The 20,689-nt window shown below is 49.2% G+C and overlaps 1 protein-coding gene across 2 annotated transcripts in view; it reads left to right on the top strand.

Moving 5' to 3' along the window:
* NOL9 (nucleolar protein 9) overlaps positions 1 to 20,689 on the top strand; it is a 180,786-nt gene that overhangs the window by 136,573 nt on the left and 23,524 nt on the right. The gene's annotated exons all lie outside the window — the stretch shown is intronic.

The raw sequence follows: 20,689 nt of genomic DNA, 5'->3' as shown, positions 1-20,689 counted from the left end.
TTTTATACTTAACTGCTTATGAATGTGACTCTACACAAGATGTTCTTTTCAAAGAGCAAAAATGTCAGGTGGGAGCAGAAGGGATAGAAATTAGCTTGGGAGTAATAAGTGCGCAACAATAGAGGAAATAGTGTGCTTTGATGGTAAGCTGAGGCCAGCTGAAATGGCGAGAAAAGACCACCGATGGATTTTAAAGGAGGCACCACAGACCTGGCTGAACGCAGCATCTGACAGCAAAGTCAACTCCACCTTACTTCGGAATAGAAAGAACTCATAGACCAAAAGATTCTGAAAATTAATATCTAGGCGTTCACTCATTAACAAACCACATCCACTTATCAATGATAGACTCCTTGCCCGAAGAGTTGTTTGAGAAATCGGTTTTGAGGCATATGGACACCTATATCTAATGCCCAGTCTGCCGCTGGGCCTCTCTACGAGACCTATCAAAGCCGGTATGTAAAGTTACGGAGACTGAGACACCATCCTAAGACTAACACATGAAAGCATGATTTGTCATACCTAAGTTCCTCCATCTTCCCTGATTTGCAGTACAGAAGGCCAGTTGGGTGTTCCGAACTGTCCAGAAAAAAACTCGAGCAAGCTAACCTACTTTACACCATGTTTTACCTAGCCCAGCTAAAGGTAACATTGCAAGAAAATAACTTTTTCACTGACCCACGTCAAACTGCTACGTAACGTAAGATCCGCGAGGCAAAAGACAATGGCAAAACATAGGTATACAACACTAGTGTTGCTCCGAGCACAGATACTATTAGGTATTAGTTGAGAGAGGCCCTAGATTACAAGCCTGGCTAAGGATGTTATGTCATATTAACAACACTTCATAAGTTCATGATTACGAAATATTATTGCCCTATGTAATGATATGGTTGAAATACATGCTTCCCTTCTCCCACAGTTGGAACATCTCAAACCCACTAAGATCATACTTCATAAATTATGCTACAAGAGCATGCAGTAGCCCAAGAAATGCGATTGAACAGGTTCCTAGTGCTCTGTTGCTGGGCTTGTACTTCGAGGTTAGCACTAGTAACCGATGACATGATGCAGGGGCACCTTGAAGATGTATAGTAATTTAGTTAATGGCCCAAGTGGGTATGTATATATTTTTTTAATTAGTACTATCCTCAAGATTTGTCCATTGCACTGTTGAAAACGACCTCCATAATCAAGAGGTTATAATCAGACTGAAGACAAAAATATTTCTGTAGTAGGGGGATCTCTGTGTATAGTCATAATCTAGTGAATAGTCCCGCCCACGTGCGTGGACCCCGGCAATCAAAAATAATCTCTTAAGTTGCAAAGACACTTGAGAGAATTTAAAGACAAATAATGCAGCCTATATCCACAGGCTACACTGTCCAGTACTTCAACTAGAAACTCCACCAAAAACACCACACATACAACACAGCCTGCCCAGTTTCTTCACAGAGAAACTTGCCTCTACCAGTAAAAGCCTCTGGAATGATAGAGAGGAAGGCATGGACAGACAGGCCCCATAGGCTGCCATTATGTCGCTTAAATAGGATACTGTGCCTTTAAGAGAACTTTCCAGATTTTCTCCCAGTATCCTAGAATGCACAGCAGGTCCCATTTACTTTCAGTTCTTTTTTCCGGCTCCTTCTAACAGGACCCTGGTGCATTGAGCTCTCCCTTTTTCAGGGGTTTATTGGATTTTTGTGCACTTTGTAATTTAAAAGTGTTTTCAATTTGAGTCTTGGTGCTTTCCCTTTACTCCTGTGTGTGTTCATGCTTTTTAGGGCTCTAAAATGCCTGCTCTTTTCGACAAATGCCCAGCATGTGGGAGGAAGAAGGCCAAGACTGATCCACACGACGTCTGCATCATCTGCCTTCCTGAAGCACATGTCCCTGAAGAGTGACATCTGCAAGAACCTTTCAGCAAGGACCCTGAGGGAAAGGCTGAAGATTAGGCTTCAAGGCCTAGAGGACAGACGACTGCAGGCTGCAGATGGGTCTGGGAAGAATGGGAAGGCTCCCTCTGCTGAGGCCTCTGTGGGGGCTCCCCAGAGGCAGGAAGGCCAGCAAACAGTCCTGGTCTCCGTCGGCGTCGATTGCATCGATGTCGAGAGGGATGACGACTGTGTGTTCACCATCTCCACTGGGCTCCGGGTCGAGACGACGTGAAAGATAGACGTCGAAGGGCCTGGGTAGGCCTCCGTCGAGATCTGTCGACGGCTTCGTCGACGTCAGCGTCAAGCCATCGACGCCGAAGGAGTGACAGGCGTCTACGCTCGCTGTCGAGGCGACACGGCCATTCGCCGTCGAAGATGGTCGGCGTCGAGAAGACGGTCGGCGTCGAAGACGGTCGGCGTCGAGAAGACGGTCGGCGTCGAAGGGATCCTCGACGTCGATGACCTCGAAGAAGCGGTCGGCGTCAAGGAAGATCCGACATTCGTCGTCGAGGACGGAACGTTCGACGTCGCAGAGGCGGCGTTCGGCGTCGAGGAAGAAGCGTTCGACATCGCGGAGGCGGCGATCGGCGCCGGAGTGGCGACATTCGACGCCGGAGACACGACAGTCGGCGACGAGAAGGAACAGATCTGTTTCTAAGAGTTGTTCCATCTCTCCTAAGCGGCGCAGAAGAAGTTCTGGCGCCAGAAGTCACGCTGGTTCTGTTGGAGGGCGCCGGAGATGGCGATCATCTGCTGGAGGGGCTGGTTCGCAGTCCCCTCCCCCGAAAAAGTCACCGGGCTCGGTGTACTCAGTGGTTTATACACCACCTCGGCCGAAGGTTCTTCCTCCCCTGTACCTAAGGAGGATCCTCCCATCAACCCTCTACTTCCGCCACTTCCTCCCTCAGGACAACCACCACCACTTCCGCCTCGTGGGCCCGTCCCTCGGTCGGAGACACCTCCCGTTCCTCCACCAAGATCGGTGTCGCTGCCTCCCCTTCCGACACCTCCTAAGGGGACGCCAAAGCCGAAACCTCAGGATAAGCCATGGAGAACACCTCCACGGAAACCTGCGGAACGTCCACGGACTGGGAGATCACGTTCTCATCCAGGAGAAGGGAACGATCACGCAACAGGTCATCCATGAGATCGAGACGACGCCACAGGAGGCACAGGTCTCGTTCCCGTACGAGGTCATCAGTAAGCATGGGCGGAAAATCTGTTCCGCTTGCGGATTTTCTGTAAATCCGCAATCCGCGAACGCTCGCAAATTTACTGAAAATCTGCAAATTCGCACGCAGCGGATTTTTTTTTCTTGGTGATACAATTTTGCGGCGTGCAGTGTAAGTTCGCAATTGCGAACATGTAGGTGCAGCTGGCAGCAACAATCTCGCACTCGCGAAATTACAAAAATTGCAATTCTGCACAAGAAATCCACGAGCAAGCAGCATAGACCTTCTGAAAATGATGATTTTTATGAGAATAACTCCTCAGGTTGACATTTGCCTGCACTTTTTTGGATTTGAGGCCTTTTGACTTTCTTTGGATCACTTTTGGATTAGAAATCAACTTTCACAAGTAAGCTTGTTTGGGGCATTACAGTTGTTGTAATGCTGTTCTGCAGAAAAACGAGTTTTGCTAAACTGAAAGCACTCAGCAGGTTCAAAAGTTCAAATTCATCATTAGTAACCATTCCCTGTAGTGCTTCCTGACTGGGGCCCCTCCAGAGTTCAGTTGCTAGTTGCAACAATTGTATGACCCTGCTCTGACCCTCACAGCCGGATCATAGAATTGCTACAAGTAGGCCACAAAGGTCCTGGGAAAAAAAATTGCACTGCAACAGAAAGCAAATTACAGATAAGGAAGCAGGTGCCAGACTGGAATTTTAAAACAGTGACACATTAATAAATCAACCCCAAATTAATTCATGTCAGTTGAAGCAGGGCAGGTGTGCTTGCTTTTTCCCCCCATAATCTGCAGTGATGATGTTCCAGAGGGTGGCATTGATGTACCAGAGGGTGGCATGGGTGAAACAGAGGGTGCTGGGAACCTGTGATGATGAACCAGACGTAGAAACAACATAATCGCGACCGTTGCGAGCCGACATGTAAGTTCGCAATTGCGAACTGGTACAAAACCCTCGCGAACTGGCAGAAATCCTTGAACACAAAAAAAAAAATCGCGAGAATTCGCGGATTTTGCGGATTGCGAGTTCGCAAATTCGCAAAATTCTCGAACGCCAGATTCGCAAAATTCGCCCATGCTTAGTCATCAGGGACCAGGGACTACTCCCCGACTTTGTCGGAGTCACCGGAGACAAGGGTATCACCGGTGGACGATCTGGTGTCCTTTCACGACGTCCTGTTAGGGGGTGCAGCAAAGTTGGGCATCTCGTTGACGGTGCCCACTCCCAAGACGTCGGTAATCTTCGAGACGCTGCACCAAAAACATCTGTCTCGACCATTACTGCCACTGGTACCGGGCCTGGAGTACTCGGCCATGGACCTTTTTCTCACCCCGGCGGTGACTAAGGCGGCCCCCTCGAGACTACAGAAAAAGTACTGGGCTCCCGATTCGGTTCCGGCCTTTCTAAGGGTGGAACCTCCTTCAGACTCTGTGATAGTGACGGCGACTCATAAACAGCATGCCACTACTCCGTCATCCACGGTCCCACCAGATAAAGAATCTAGGTGGATGGATTCTGCTGGGAGGAAGGTTTGTGGGACGTCGGCTACATCCATGAAGGCGGTGAGTGCTACGACCGCGCACTCTGGGAATCCCTCCAGCAGTTTGTGGAACACCTGACTCGCGACAAGAGAGGATTACCAGGAGGTGTTAAACGAAGGGATGTTGGTGGCGAATCAGGTCATCAGTGCTGCGGCCGATTCTTCCCTCCTGGCGGCGCATGGCTTCTGCCATGGGATTAACCAGAGACCACACGCTTGGCTCCGCCTCACGTCGCTAAAACGTGACGCCCAACAGAGGGTTGCAATTTGCCATTCTCTGGCGAAACCCTTTTCGGGAAACATGCGGATGACGAAATGGCCCGCATGAAGGCTGAGGCTGAGACGCTCACGGCTGTGGGCCTGGAGAAGCCCAAGGACACAAAGAAGTCATACCGCCCGTTCCAGAGGCGGTTCGGCGGACAGGGCAGAGGGTGTGGCCAACCATCGGGACAGCAGCAGCAGCAACAACAGCAGCAGTTCCGAAGGCCGTTCCAGAAGCGCCAGAAAGGCAGAGGAGGCCAAAAGTCGACACCAGCGACCAAAGGCCCGGCTGGGTCTAGGCCCTGAGCGCTTACTTCCCCTGCATCCATTACCCACTACGGTGGGGGGAAGCGTGCAATTTTTTCTGGCAGAGTGGTGAAAAATTACTCGGGACAAGTGGGTGTTGAATATTGTTTGCAATGGATACAGTCTTCGGTTCACCAGCCCGCCTCCAGCAATTCCGCCGGTCAGCTCGCAGTTTCAACTGCGCGAGCTTCAGGCGGAGGCAGATATCCTGTTAAGGAAAAGGGCGATAGAAGACGTTCCTTTGTCTCAGAGAGGAAGAGGTCTGTACTCCCGGTTCTTCCTCGTTCGCAAGAAGGACAAGAACGAGTTCAGGCCCATTCTAGACTTGCGGCAGGCAAATAAGTGGATTCGCAGAGAAAAGTTTTGCATGCTGTCGTTGCAGCAGATTTATCCTCAGTTGCAACGGGGAGACTGGCTATGTGCTATAGACCTACAGGATGCGAACTTCCATGTGCCCATTGCACACAAACACAGGAAGTTCCTGCGATTCCAAGTCGCGCCAATCATTATCAATACACAGTACTCCCATTCGGACTGAAGTCTGCGCCGAGAACATTCTCGAAGTGCATGGCGGTGGTAGCAGCACACCTGAGGAAGAACAAGGTGTTTTGTCTACCCGTACCTGGACGATTGGTTGATCAAGGCCTCCTCCTCGGAAGCTCAAGCACACTTCCAGAAGACGTGCGTTGTCTTGAACAAGCTGGGGTTGCACATCAACATGTCCAAGTCTGTCCCGACTCCGGTCCAATGCATACAGTACTTGGGAGCCTCCATCAATACGCTGTCAGCAAGCGTGTCTCCTTCGGAGGAGCGACGCTTATCACTCCTTCGGAAGGCTCAGGCTCTTATGACCACTCCATCTACAACAGTGAGGACTGTGTCTTCTCTACTGGGATCGATGGTATCTTCCTAACGTCACACGCACGGCTGCACATGAGACCGAAGCAGGAGTGCTTGGAGGACCAGTGGGATCAGAGGAAAGGATCTTGGGACGACAAGATACGACTGTCTCTGCATGCTCTTCAGTCTCTGAAGTGGTGGTGTTCGGCGGAAAATCTCCTCAGAGGGGTTCCCTTCCACAAGGACATTCCCACGCAGACCGTCGTGACGGATGCTTCCCTCCACGGCTGGGGGGCGCACTCCGGAGACTTACAGATTCAAGGAACGTGGTCCCCGATGGAGTCCACGTATCACATCAATTTCCTGGAACTCAGAGCTGTTCACTTGGCACTGAAGGCCTATCATCCGTCCTTCCAGACCAACTCTCTGCTTGTACAGACGGACAATACGACCACGATGTACTACCTCAACAAGCAGGGGAGTTTGAGATCACGGACTCTGTCGCAGGAGGCGCAGGCGATCTGGCACTGGCTTCTGGCCAGAGGACTGACGATAACGGCTACTCATCTACCAGGTGTGCAGAATGTTCAGGCGGACGCACTGAGCAGACCCATTCAGGAAAACCACGAATGGGTCATAAACGACGAAGTACTAGAAGTCTTCGCAAGGTGGGGGACTCCAGACTTAGATCTGTCAGCCACCGTCAAACAGCAAATGCCGAGACTTTGCCTCCAGGTACTACCAGCAGGGGACGCTGGGGAATGCGCTATGGATCGACTGGTCGAACAGCTTTCTGTACGCTTTTCCACCCATTCCCCTGATTCCGGCGGTACTCATCAAGTTGGCCCGGTCCAGGGCACGGATGATGCTCATTGCCCCGGATTGGCCCAGGCAGTGGTGGTTCACGGACCTGCTTCACCGGTCTCTCCTTCCTCTCATACGGCTGCCGTGCAGGCCGGACCTTCTCACGAAGTTCGGGGGGCAGATGTTGCACCCAAACCTCTCGTCTTTGAGTTTGGCGGCATGGCTCCTGAGAGAGTGCAATATGGCCATTTGAATCTACCTGAAGATTGCATGGACATACTGAAGGAGTCTAAGAGGCCTTCCTATGTTTACAAGTGGAACAGGTTCTGTATCTGGTGCAAGTCCAAGAACTATGACCCGACGACGTGCAAGGAAGATGTCATCCTTCCATACCTTCTACATTTGGTGCAGTCTGGACTTAATGTTCACTCCATTAAGGTTCATCTCGCTGCATTGACTGCCTACAGGAAATGCCCTTCACAGACTTCCTTCTTCCAGATCCCTGTGATCAAAGATTTTCTGGAAGGCTTGAAGAAAGTATTCCCTCCTGTCAGGCTCCCTTCGCCTTCATGGGAATTGAATGTGGTGCTGTCCAGGTTGATGAAGGAGCCTTTTGAACCTATTAATAAGGCTTCGTTGCAGCACTTGTCCTGGAAGGCGGCGTTCCTCGGGGCCATTACATCGGCCCGCAGGGTGAGTGAAATTCAGGCGTTGTGTTGCCAAGAACCTTATACTGTATTTCATGCTGCTAAGGTTGTTATGCGTCCTCACCCTAAATTTCTTCCCAAGGTTATTTCTGATTTTCATGTCAACCAGACCATAACTTTGCCTACGTTTATTCAGAATCCTTCATCTCCAGCGGAAAGGTCTCTACATTCCCTGGATGTTAGGAGGGTGTTGAAATTTTATCTGGATAAAACCAAAGATATTCGTAGGTCAGACCAATTGTTTATCAATTACGGATCGGTCAGGACGGGTCTTGCTACCTCTAAACAGTCCATTTCTAGGTGGATTGTGTCCTGCATACAGTTGTGTTACCAAAAAGCTAATAAGACCTTAGGAGGTAAGCCTAAGGCTCATTCCACCAGGGGCAAAGCTGCCACGACAGCCTTGCTCCGTAACGTTCCGATTGCAGAAATCTGCAAGGCAGCCACTTGGAAGTCGGTTCATACCTTTGCTCAGCATTACTGTCTGGACACTGATGCCAGGACAGACGCTCAGGTTGGGCAGGCTTTGCTGCGAAATCTGTTCGCACAGTAGTGGTGTTAATTTTCTTCTCTCCACTGCCGCTTTGGTGTGGGGATAGGCTTGTCATTCTATTCACTAGATTATGACTATGCACAGAGATCCCCTACTACAGAAGGAGTAGTTTCTGTCATGTAACTCCAGTTCTGTAGTAGGGGTATCTCTGTTATAGTCATAAGCGCCCTCCCGCCTCCCCGGTGGAGAAAGTTATTTATGTAAGGAATGCTACAGGTCTGGCGTGTTACGCCTTCAAAAAGAACTGAAAGTAAAAGGGACCTGCTGTACATTCTGGGATACTGTGAGAAGTTCTGGAAAGTTCTCGTAAAGGCACAGTATCCTATTTAAGCCACATAATGGCAGCCTATGGGGCTTGTCTGTCCATGCCTTCCTCTCTATCATTCCAGAGGCTTTTACTGGTAGAGGCAAGTTTTTCTGTGAAGAAACTGGGCAGGCTGTGTTGTATGTGTGGTGTTTTTGGTGGAGTTTCTAGTTGAAGTACTGGACAGTGTAGCCTGTGGATATAGGCTGCATTATTTGTCTTTAAATTCTGTCTTAAGTGTCTTTGCAGTTCTGCAATTTTTTGACAACTTAAGAGATTATTTTTGATTGCCGGGGTCTACGCACATGGGCGGGACTATTCACTAGATTATGACTATAACAGAGATACCCCTACTACAGAACTGGAGTTACAGGACAGAAACTACTCCATCCTGAGCATCCTTGGAGTTAAGCTGCCCTGTCACAAATCTCTAGTCTCCTCAGAGCTAGGAGAGGGTGAGCTTTCTCACATGGGGCCAGCTGAGGTGGCAGGTTGTGGAGAGTCATAGTGTGTGAAAGCGGCTCCAACAGGCTTATGGGAGCATCAACATGGCGTCCCCCATTAATTATGAATGAGAGACGCAAGACCTTCTCTATACGCCGAAGATAGGAGGTATGGCCAGTGAAGAGAATTGCTGTTTGGCCATGGTAGTGCGGCAATAGCCGAAGATAAAGAAGGGTCAGTGTGCCGCAGCTCAAAATGCGACTGTTCGAAGGAAAGACTGAGTGCTGGAAAAAGTCCTAAACACTCTGTGCCAGCTACGGAGAAGGAAGAATGGAAATGCCTAACACAAAGGGATAAGTGCTTGTGGGCAGACAGTGTATGAAGTGTTTCTCTCATGCGTGTTGTACAGCTGGGCCTCATAGGTGCACGGATTGTGTGGCACACCCTAGTCCCCCTGTTCTCCCCCACACCCTGCCTCACAGAGGTCTAAAGCATCCGAGACCAGCGGTTCAAAACCTGTGGTTCAGAGACCCGCAGGGGTCCGCAACGCATTTTCACGGATGCTCACAAATTTAACTTAACAGATTTCTAAAGTGTACATAAATAAAGATGAATAATGTAAAACTGACGTTTTTAAAACTATCTGTAAATGTGACAATTTAAAATTGAATGCTAAGGGGAGCAGTGCAATTGCATCAAACAGAATATAGTATGGAAGATGGGTGGTCTGAATTGAATTGAACAAATCTATTTATTTGTTTTATATTTGTGAATCAAATAAAATATTTAGTCATTTATGTATTTGTTTTCATGAATGCTTATTTTCATATTATTCTGTATTTATTTTTTTAGTTCAAATTTCAAAATTACTTATGCCAGTGTCCCCGGATTCCAATAAGGACTATGGGATTCCAGGATTCCAAAAATGATTCAGTTCGGCTTGCTGGATTCCACTAATGTAGGGAGCTGGCTATGTATACACTATATCAAAAAGAGGTATAGTGTGCACAGTCTAGTGAGTCCCCAAGGGTAGGCAGAGGTTAAAGTAAATAATACCTTACTCTCCATATAGGGGTAGCTGGGCTGAGCAATTAGGCTTATCAGATGGTAGTGTGAATGCATTTGGTGTACGTACTCCTACAAGGCAGGAACACACACTCAATGACTGACTCCAGGCCAATGTTTGTAGAAAAATATTACTTTAGGTGCTTTGATTGTTGACCTCCATTATAGGTAAGTAGACTTCTATGCAACACTGTTAAAAATGGGGTAGCGTGGTGCAGAGTGGGTGGGCCAAACTCCAGAGGACATGTGCAAAGCATCCACGCAGTACACACAGGCGACCCACAAGGTGCACCACAAAAAAAAACCACGCCAGATTTGGTGAAAAGAATAACTTTTGTATTGTGCCAAACATACAATAGTAATCACACTAATCGCTATACTGTGCCAACTGGCAATATTAACAGGGGATTATTTACATGGCAGGGCCAATCGGGCCGCAGCCAGAACCATTGCTAAGGGACAAAGGATAAATGAAAAAGGTAAGTCCATCAGTCTCGATCCTGCAATGAAGACATAAAGCATTATCATTTGGCCTAAGGTAGGAACCTGAAGCGTAAATCACAGTGACAACACATTAGGCAGGAACATCTGCAATAAAACCTTATAGCATGACTTTCACCATAGGCATGGAATCAGGCATAGATCACATTCGCATGCACGTCAGCACATTAGCATTGGTCTAAATCACCAGCCTTGATGCAACATGAGGCAGAAACAGTGTGCATAAAACTGGGCATAGAAACTTCAGCACTGCCCACCTGGGAACATAGGCCTCTCTCCCAATGTCATCAACACATAGGCACCAATGTAGGGTACCGGACGGATAATGAGGCTTCGCGTTAGCAGAAGGCACATTGGCCTAACCATACAAGGTGCTCACATTAGGCCCCCTCATACGCACGTTGTATCAGAACAGGCAGGAGATATGTAATCATCAGGCCTAAGCACATAACCAGTGGTGCACCTCTATCCTGCAGATAAACAATCTGAAATCACTAGGCAGAACACCAACCGCATAGGTCCAGGAGGCCTAAGTACATTATGCACAACCTTTGCCACCTTGCCATAAGAATAACAGCATTATACAGTGACATGTGGGCATGGAGGCATTATCATGGGGCAGAGGCGCAACTTGGCTTCAAAACAACAAGGTCCCCAGGTGGCAGATCAGTCTTTCACCGCAACCGTTGCCACTGCCCACTGTTCAGAGGGGCAGTGGTGTAAAATCCAATCAGCGCAGTCACTGGGAACCCCCAAAACAACCCTGGGCCGTTGTAGTCCCTCTTCTGGGCCCAAGGCTCAAAACTGCCTCAATCGCTGCAGCGACCCGCCACTGCGGCGTCACTGTGTAGCCCCCTGGCCCTGTAGCCCTGTCCGTAAGAGCCCCACTGGGCTTCAAGACAATTATGGCGCGCGTTGCAGCTGCCCACTGCCAGTCGTGGCAGCTGAAGAAATAAGGCCGGCACGGACACTCTCCGTGTCCCCTGAGATGGACCAACGGGAGGCGGGCACCGACACTGTGTCCAGTTACCCCCCCTCCCCACTCCACCAGCAGTCTCCCACTGAGGCCCTCAGTCACCGGGGACTCCTCGTGGGCGGACTCCTTCAAGCAGGGGCAGGCACCGGTATGTGCCTCAACCTTCCCCTGCTCTCCCAGAACCTCTTCTCTGTTCTGGTTCCAGCAGGAGGTGCGGGCTTCCCTCTGCACCACGGGAGCCCCTTCTCAGTCAACAGCTCGCCGCACTTCACCGGGGCGTCCTGGGGCCCAGGGCTTCAAGGACGATCCCGCTCCTTCTCGGGGATCTACTACGCTCACGAAGAGCCCCGCCCACTTCCGGATCACTCCTTTTCCCTTCCGGGCCGCCGGAGGCAGTGCAGCGGCCCTAGTCAAGACCTCTGGTCGCGGCGGTGAGTTCTGCCATAGCGCTTCCGACGCGCTTGCACTCGGGCCACAGCGGTGATTCACAGCGGCAATGAGCGGTAGGCTCCCTCTTACTCTTAAGTGGATGGCGGGGTGGGCACCCGCCGTAGTTTGAAATTAGACAGTTCTACCGGACTGCGGCGGTGATTAATTCCTGGCAGCAATATGCAGGGTGGGCACCCGCTGGGTTTTTAAGTACCCCGCGCAGCACACACGCACGGTGGAGACCGGTATGCGCGGTGGGCACCCGCGTGGCGGAATTCGCATAATGCGGGTAGGCAACCGCTGGAGAGTTAAGTACACAGGTGTCAATCACGCGGGGTAGGCTCCCGCTGTGAAAACAAGCACACCGGTCTCCCTGGCCACACACCCCTCTTCTCCTGGGCAATACCTCTAAATCTCCCTCCTCGTGCAGGGGTGTAGGCAGGAGACAGTCAACCGGAGTATAGCGCCCACCAGATAAGCGCTCACTGGATATAGCGCTCATGCTCCTCACCTCCTCCTTCTTCTTCTTGGGGGAGTAAGATACAGCTCTCGCCATGCGCTGGAAGGCACAGTCCATGGGAATATAGCGCTTTCCCAACCCAGCGCTGCAGAGGACAGGCACTCCTCTTCTCCTGGCACTTTAAATGTAGCGCTCGCGAGGCGCAAGGACCCACCAGCAGCCTCAGGGACCAAATGTAGCGCTCCCCACCTCCTGGGTGTACAGTCCAGCCCTTCTTCTTCAGGGGCCAGGTAGCAGAGCAGCAGGCACTACTGGGCAAGTTCAGCAGTCAGTGGGCACTCATCAGGACACGGCGGTATGTCCTAGTAACCATCCTCCTCTGTAACATGGCACTCCTCCTGATACAGCAGCCTTGACTCCAGTAGTGGGGCTCTCACTAGCCCTGTGGACAGCAGGTGGGGTTACAGTTGGGCTCAGGGGCCAGCACACAGGCCCATGTGGCGGCACCCCCCCTGGCAGCAGGTGCCCTCTCAAGTCCATGCTCTGACTGAGCACATGGTGGCACAGCCCCCCTACTTATATGCCCCTCACCCCACCTACCAGACAGTGCCAGAAGCTTCTAGAAGCGTCTGAGGGAACTGGTTCTAACTGGCTCTAACTGGCTCAGGGGGAGGAGTAGAGCACCCTGGGTGCCAGGCTTTCCCTCCAAAAGCTGGGATGGCTGGGAACCGAACAACTAGACTGCTAACCCACCACAGTCAGGTGGCACAACACACAGACATGGCATCCATTTTAAACACAGAACGCAATGTTATCCCGGGCACTCAAGTTACGTGAATGTTCCTGAAGTTTTTAAGGTTTGTTGAGTGGCACTCTGGTCGACACACGTAGTCAAAGCGTGCCTTTCGAAATATATTGCAATGTTGAGGTTAGAAACACTATCCTCCAGGCTGAGCGCCAAATTAACAACGAAAACGAAGTTTTTGATTGAAGTTCATCTATTTTATTCAGTTCATCAAAAATTGCTCGAGTCAGACGATTTTGTAAGACTGCATAATTATCCTTGCAAACATAATTCCATTCTTATGTAGCAATATCTTTAGACAATAATCCACTTTATCATAACACCCAATGCATTTCGGGTCAGAGGAAACGTGACCCTTCGTCAGGGGTCTGCAAATAAGGATCAAAACAGGACCAAATTAATCACCCTCAAGAATCCAAGATATACAATATCATGGTCATGGTCAATGGTTTATGCAACGTCACAAACGGAAATGATCAGAAATGAACGTGCCGCCTTAGAAAAAGATCCACGCCACCAAGTTAAAGAGCATATCTTAAAACTTAAAATGGCAGAAAAATGCCACACCAACACTAATGGTGAACCCGTTAAACTAAGTTTCTCACTGCCCCCCATTAAATATTACGATCTTGTTACACACACACACACACGAAACTTTCGAGTGGTAGGACGCGTTCGCGCCTCAAACGTTTTTGGAATTCTACCCACAGCGTTACAACAAAAGCTCTCATAGGGGAAACATCAGTCATGTGATCGCGACCGCAACCAATGGTGTTGCGGCCAACCGGTCACATGATATGGGTACCCTGGCTTCAAAACAAGGCTGAATGAAACGCAGCGCGTGATGCAGAAAGATAAATCAATGAATACATCGAAAATGTTAATGAAACCTACATAACAATGAAAGGAATAGCGTTAAAAGAGCGTTTGTGAACAGTACTGCATGAATGAAAACTAAAGCAATGTGAACACGGTTGAATGCAATCATCGAAAAATAACTACAGAGCTTAAAGGGGTACAGAAATATTCAAAAGTCAATGCTGGGGATCGCTGTGTTATAAAAAACACGAATGTTCTATCCGATCGTTCAACCCCATCGGGTGGGTGGAGTTCAGTTTTTTTTATCCAATGAAACTCTGCTCTCAGTCTCTGCTTCACGGGATCCATGTCAGGGCGCTGTTGGATTGTCTCGATCGCCATAAATTTTAGTTGAGAAATTTGGTGACCATTTTCTTTCCAATGGGTTGCCACAGTTGATTTCAAATTGCTTAATCTAATATTGCTCTTGTGCTCCGTGATGCGGACTTTGATTTTGCGTTCGGTTTGGCCATTGTATATTTTGCCGCATGGGCACTTAATCAAATAGACACAATTTGCAATGTCACATGTACTGGAATGCTGCAACTCAATTGCAAAACCTTTGGTGGGATGCATCAATGTTTTGCCGCTGATTACGTTATTACAATGAATACAATTGAAACATTTAGACATTCCTTTCCATGTCATTTTCTCCTTGGCTGGAGTGTTAAGAAATTCTTTGTTTTTGGATCTTTTTTTTTTTTTTTTTAAATTTTTATTTTTGGTGCAAAACAGAGATAGCATCGACATCATCATCAGCCACATATTCATATACATTTGTAGGGTTTTTGAACTAAATAGTAGACGTAATAGGATAAAAGGTGAACAGCCCTCTTAGGTCCAGGCGTGCATCCAGCCATCTTGGTGACATGATGAAAAGGAATATACATGTATCGTAAAAATACAGTTTGCATTTTTGTTTTTTGTTGTCTACTTTTGTCTGTGTTTTGCCTTTAAAAAAAAAACTGAAACAGTAAAAAGAGCACACATAGTTCGGCACGTATGTGAGGTAGTTTCATCAGCATCTCGCATCACAGTCCATCTACAAAGGGAGCAATCAGTTGTACCTAAGCCCCCTGCCCTTTTCACCCCCCCCATGCCACCTTCTTAAAGTAGGTCCCGCCTGTATCCGTGTATCTCCCCCAACAATCATTCACACACCCAATCAGAGTTCCTCGTCACTCTCAGATCCCTCGAGATCGTCCTCTTCCAGTGGTTCACATATATCCCCCCTATATGAGTTCCAGGGCCGCCATACCCCATTCCATTTACGTGGATTATCCCTCAGTTTGTACACCGCCCTCTCAGTCAGCATAAGCATGTCCATGTTGCGGATCCACTGGGCTAGTGTGGGGAGATCAGCCGACCCCCACTTCTGAGCTATGTCCCGTTTCGCCGTCACCATCCCCACCGTAACCCAAGTTCTTGCATAAGAGGTGAGGTCGGTCGGCCCCCAGATATTCAGCAGGCACAGTCGTGAGTCTAGAGTGAAGGAGGTGTATGGTGCTTGGGCCATGGTGCGTAATACCCGTTGCCAGTAACTCACAATCGGTGGACATTCCCAAACAGTGTGTATGAAAGAGCCTTCTGCTCCGCAGCCTCTAAGACAGTACGGATGATCAGCCCTGTGCAGTTTGTGTAGCATCGTGCGAGTGCAGTAAATCCTGTGTAGAATTTTTAACTGCACTAGGCGAAATTTGGAAGATATGCCTGCTTCACGTGGGGATGCCATGGCTGCGTTCCACTCGGTTTCGTCTAGATCACCCACCTCCAGCATCCATTTGTCTTTGTTTCCCCAGTGGATCAGGCATATTGTTAACCAATTTGCGGTACGTCAGCGATGTCGCCCCTTCCTGCAAGTAGTCAGTAAGTAGACCGTCCTCCAGAGGGGAGGATTCGGGCGGGGATGTGTCGGGCGGGATCGCCGCTTGTAGTGCATGTCTGACCTGAATGTATCTGTACAGCTCTGTGTCCCCCAGCTCATATTGTTCCTGCAGAGTTGCAAAGGAGATTACTCCTTCCCTCGTCCACATGTCCTCCACTGTGGAGATGCCGATGTTGTCCCACTGCGTGAAGCCCTTGGAGCGCCGCAGGTGGCCCAACGCCTTCGCGTCCCACAGAGGTGTGAGTTTTGTGACGACTCCATCCCATTTCAGCTTTGCCTGTGCCTTGTACCATATTCGAACTGTGTGTTTCGTAGGCCCAGTGAGTTTTGCCGCCACTCCACGGTGGTACAGTGGGGCCAGTAAACTGTTCGTACCCAGTTGTGCCCTGTCTGCCTTGAACGCTGGGTCCTCTTGCGGGGCGTGTATCCACTGATTAAGGATTTTGAGCTGAGCCGCCCAGTAGTACAGCTGTATGTTGGGTAGCGCAATGCCCCCGTCATACCACCCCCTGTTTAATTTTGCGTGGGAGATTCGGGCTGGTTGATTGCCCCATAACAGGCCTGAGATCTGTGCCGTTATTTTCTGGAGGAAGCTATCCGGCACCAAATACGGAGCGTTTTCCAGGACGTACAGGAAGCGTGGCAGAGCCATCATTTTAAAAAGCGCTGCCCGTCCTAGTAGCGTTAGGGGGAGTTCTTTCCAATGGCGTACATCACCACGGAGTCGGACTAAGGGGGGCTGTAAGTTCAGTCGTGCGAACTCCGCCTCGTCCCGGGTGACATGAATCCCCAGATATTTGAAGGACGTGCGTGCTAATTCTAATGGACTGGTGTCCGGGAGTGGCGGAAGTGGTCCCCGTAGCTCAAAAATTAAGGACTTAGCCCAATTAATGGTGTAGCCCGAGACCGGTGAATCCTACCGCCAAAGGGAGAAGGAGCCTTTCTGCTGCTTCCATCGTGGTCTTTTTCTACTGCGGACTTTTAGGTCGTCTTAGGCTCTTTGCCCTTTTTTTCCTAACTCTGCATGAAGTTTGTGCCGATCGATGTTACCTTCCTGTTTTCAAGGATTTGAACAGACCGTATCACTTAGGTCCTCCGAATATTGATGCCTGGCCCATATTATAAACTTTACATCTATCTGGGTAGTTTCTACCAGGCCCTTCTGGAACCCTTTTTAAAGACATTTGGCTGGCTTATTGTGCCCCCCTGACCCGCAGTGGTACCTCAGCTCCCTCCCTGAACCTCGCCTGGATCTTCCACAGGCATCTGAATTGGTGCTGCTCCGAATCTCGACCATCCAGTGAGCGCATGCACCCATTGGATTCCGTTTATACTTACTGTTGCCAGTTACCTGCTATTCCCCTGAAACATCTCAGTGGCCCCATTCTTGAGGGCCCCTAGAATACCTTCTCTCAGCCCTTGCTGCTACTAGGACTGCTCCTCAGGACCTTGTGCCAGACGTCATTTATTGAGTCTGCCTGTTTTCTACTCCAAGTGCGCCCTGATGAAGGAAGCCTGTATTGGCACTAGTCCGAAACGCGCGTCGGCGCTGTTGTGTGTGGTGATATGTATGTGAATGTCTGTGTATGTCTTTGATTGTACAAAAGGTGTGTTTGATTGTATGAGTGCATGTACTTTGTGCCTGTTTTTGAATTATCTTTGCGTGTCCTAGTTTTTACATTATAATTCTGTATATGACTACTATATGTTTTTCAGATACTATCTCACTGTCTTAATGAAATTATTTTTCTATGAAAGCAATGTATATTTATATATATATATATATATAAAAAAACAGAAATTAAAAAGCTTTTTTGAATAAGTAAATCTTCTTTGTGGTTGTGTGGGCTATCCGAATGTCTGACTAGAACTTTGTTCTTTTTGGTATTTAGGGAACACCCATTTTCATGTTCTTCCCTCTAGTAGCCCGAGATTCGCCCATGTGCCGTACAGAGAGCCAGGAGGTTTGGGAGGCTCTCCCCCAGGTCTGTAAGATAAATCAGCATGTCGTCCGCGCAGAGGGACACCCTGTCCTCCCATAGCGGGGTCCATTGAATTCCTTTCAGGAGTTGTGTGGTGCGAATCGTAACCTCCAGCGGTTCTAAAACCAAAGCGAAGAGAAGGGGTGAAAGCGGGCACCCCTGTCGCGTGCCTCGGCCTAAGGAAATGGTTCTTGAAATGTGGCCATTGGCCACCACTTTGGCTACGGGGTCCCTGTACAGCATGCGTATCCATGAAATGAACACCGGGCCAAAACCCATACGTGCGAGCACTGCAAAAAGATAGTTCCACTCCACCATGTCGAACGCCATCTTGGCGTCCAATGAAAGGATCGCGGCTGGTTCCCGTAGCAGTGGGACTCGCGCCACCACTCCATGCACCCTGCGGAGATTTAAAGCAGTGCTACGATGTGGCATGAAGCCGGATTGGTCCGGGTGGATCAAGTGGGATAAACACGGCAGGAGCCTGCTCGCCAACACCTTAGCGATAATTTTGGCCTCCGGGTTCAACAGGGAAATGGGTCTATAAGACGAGCATTCGCTGGGGGGCTTACCAGGTTTCGGTATTGCTACGATAGTTGCCATCCGTTGATCCGGCGGCAGCGTACCCTTCACTCTAGATTCCTCGTACATGTTAAGTAGGGGTGTGCTCAGGGATTCTGTCATAATTTTAAGCCATTCAATGGGGATCCCGTTGGGGCCCATAGCCTTACCCGGATGAAGGGCGCCGATAGCCAACTGAATCTCCTCCACAGTCAGGGGTGCATCTATGTCTTTTGACACCTCCGCCGTCAACTCCGGTAGGGGAACGTGCTCAAGGGCAATCCGGACCTCACCTTCTCCCACCACCGTCTCTGGGGTATATACTTCGGTAAAATAGTCTGCGAGGACTTCCACTATCTCTTCGGGGCGGGTGTGGTTGTTGCCATGTGGGTCAGTGAGTTGTAGGATGTTCTTCCCTCCCCCCTGCCTCTTGTCCAACCATGCCAACAGTTTACTGGCCTTGTCCCCGATGTCATATACCCTATGTTGCGTTGCCGCAATGTCCGACACCGTGATCCTTCGCATGTGATCAGTGAGGCGACGCTGATGGACTTGGAGATCATGGAGAGTGTCATCCGAGGGATTTGCCATATGGGCTGTGTTGGCCCTCTCGAGGCCCAATTCTATGTCCAAGGATGTTTTGGGATCTTTGATAGGCAAACGTAATGCGATCATTATATAGGCCATTAAGGTCCGGTTCAGTTTGTATCAAATGCCAGTGTTTGTTTATTGTCCTTTTTAATTTTATCTGAGTCAGATGAATATTTCAATACACACACTGTTATTTGTTCTGTTTGTCTAATTTTGGGTGCCAAAAGATCAATTCTCTTGATTTTGTCTACTTTCATTAAAGAGTGTTGTAAAATATCCGTAGGATAGCCTCTCCGTTTGTACTTTTCAGTTTGTTGTTTAATAGAAGTCTTTACTACATCTTCATTGGATGTTATTCTCTTGAGTCTGATATATTGCGACGTGGGCAAATGTTTCTTCAGTGGTTCAGGGTGAAAGCTCTGAAATAAAAGACAAGCGTTTCTATCTGTTGGTTTGTGAAACACTTTCGTGCTGATTTCATTTTCGCATATTTTGATTTGCACATCTAAAAATGATATGGTTTCATTGGAGATGGTATGTGTGAACTTTACACACTTGCAAATTACTAGCAGTAGGATTGTATAACATCAGCAATACTTTACATGTGCATGAAATGCTTTTCAGTACAGAAAGATACTTTGTATGTAGAATCACACTTAGTATAATACAGTGAGAGACCAATGCAATCTTGTGGGATAAAGACAGGTGAGTAACTTACAGGTAAGTAAGCGGTTGTGAGTTTGTCTCCAGAGGTTTTGGTCAACACTAGGCAAGGGTCGGACCAAGCTAGCTATTGCACCACCACCACCACCACCACCAGCGGCACTGGGGCGGCTGAGTGAAAAGTTCACTGGGTCCAATGTTATCCTCCTAAGGCTGGGGGGCACCTCGAAGGGACACCAGTTACAGGTACGTACCTGCAGTTCAGGGGCACAGGCCCTGAGGGTTAAGGTCAGCATTGGAGGTGCCATCAAAGAGCACTGAAGCTGTACCACTAGCGCCACAAGGGTGGCAGAGTGCAATGGAGACATCAGCGGTCCATTGAAATCAATGGAGATCCTCGGTTGGGGAGAACGACTGCAGGCTCTGTTCCAAAGGCGGGCTGAAGGAATCCCACGTCTGGAAAGGTAAGTTTGATAGTGGGGGAATGCTGAGGCAACGTCGGTTGGGCAAACCAAGGCCGGGAATTGTAGGTGCAGGGGTGTCTTTTGGCGTGTTTTTTTTTTACCAGATCTGGTTGCGGTCAGAGGGACCCTTCTGATTGAGGCGGCAGGCATCTAGAGGAAGGTCAGGAGAGATCGTCCAAAGCTGGATCCCAGGGCAAGATTGCCGGGGAGACTTCACTGGGTTAGTGGGCCACCTGGATTCTGGCCTATGTATTGGGTGAAGAGTGGTGCAAGTGTCACGGATCCTCAATGGCTACTGTTCTCTTCGGTGACTACACCCTTTGGGTGCCCCTTATCTTTGGGGAGGTGGGCACATCCGTGTCTCTATTAGGCCTAATTCTCCAAGATGAGGGATTTCTAAGAGCAGGGTTCACTTCAGCTCCTGGTGAACGTAAGGGTGTGCCAGGCTCAGGTGGAAACTCCTACTCTGCTAACTAATTTTCCCGCCTGTACTGCTGCCAAAAGTGGAGCCTGGGCAGGAGTGGTGGTGGTGGTGGGGGTGGGGCACATCTTCCCTGGTTAGAGCTG

Source organism: Lissotriton vulgaris, chromosome 5, assembly GCF_964263255.1.
Source record: "Lissotriton vulgaris chromosome 5, aLisVul1.2, whole genome shotgun sequence".
Classification (NCBI taxonomy): domain Eukaryota; kingdom Metazoa; phylum Chordata; class Amphibia; order Caudata; family Salamandridae; genus Lissotriton; species Lissotriton vulgaris.
Note: the sequence above shows the minus strand (reverse complement) of the source record. Positions and strands in the feature narration are given on the sequence as shown.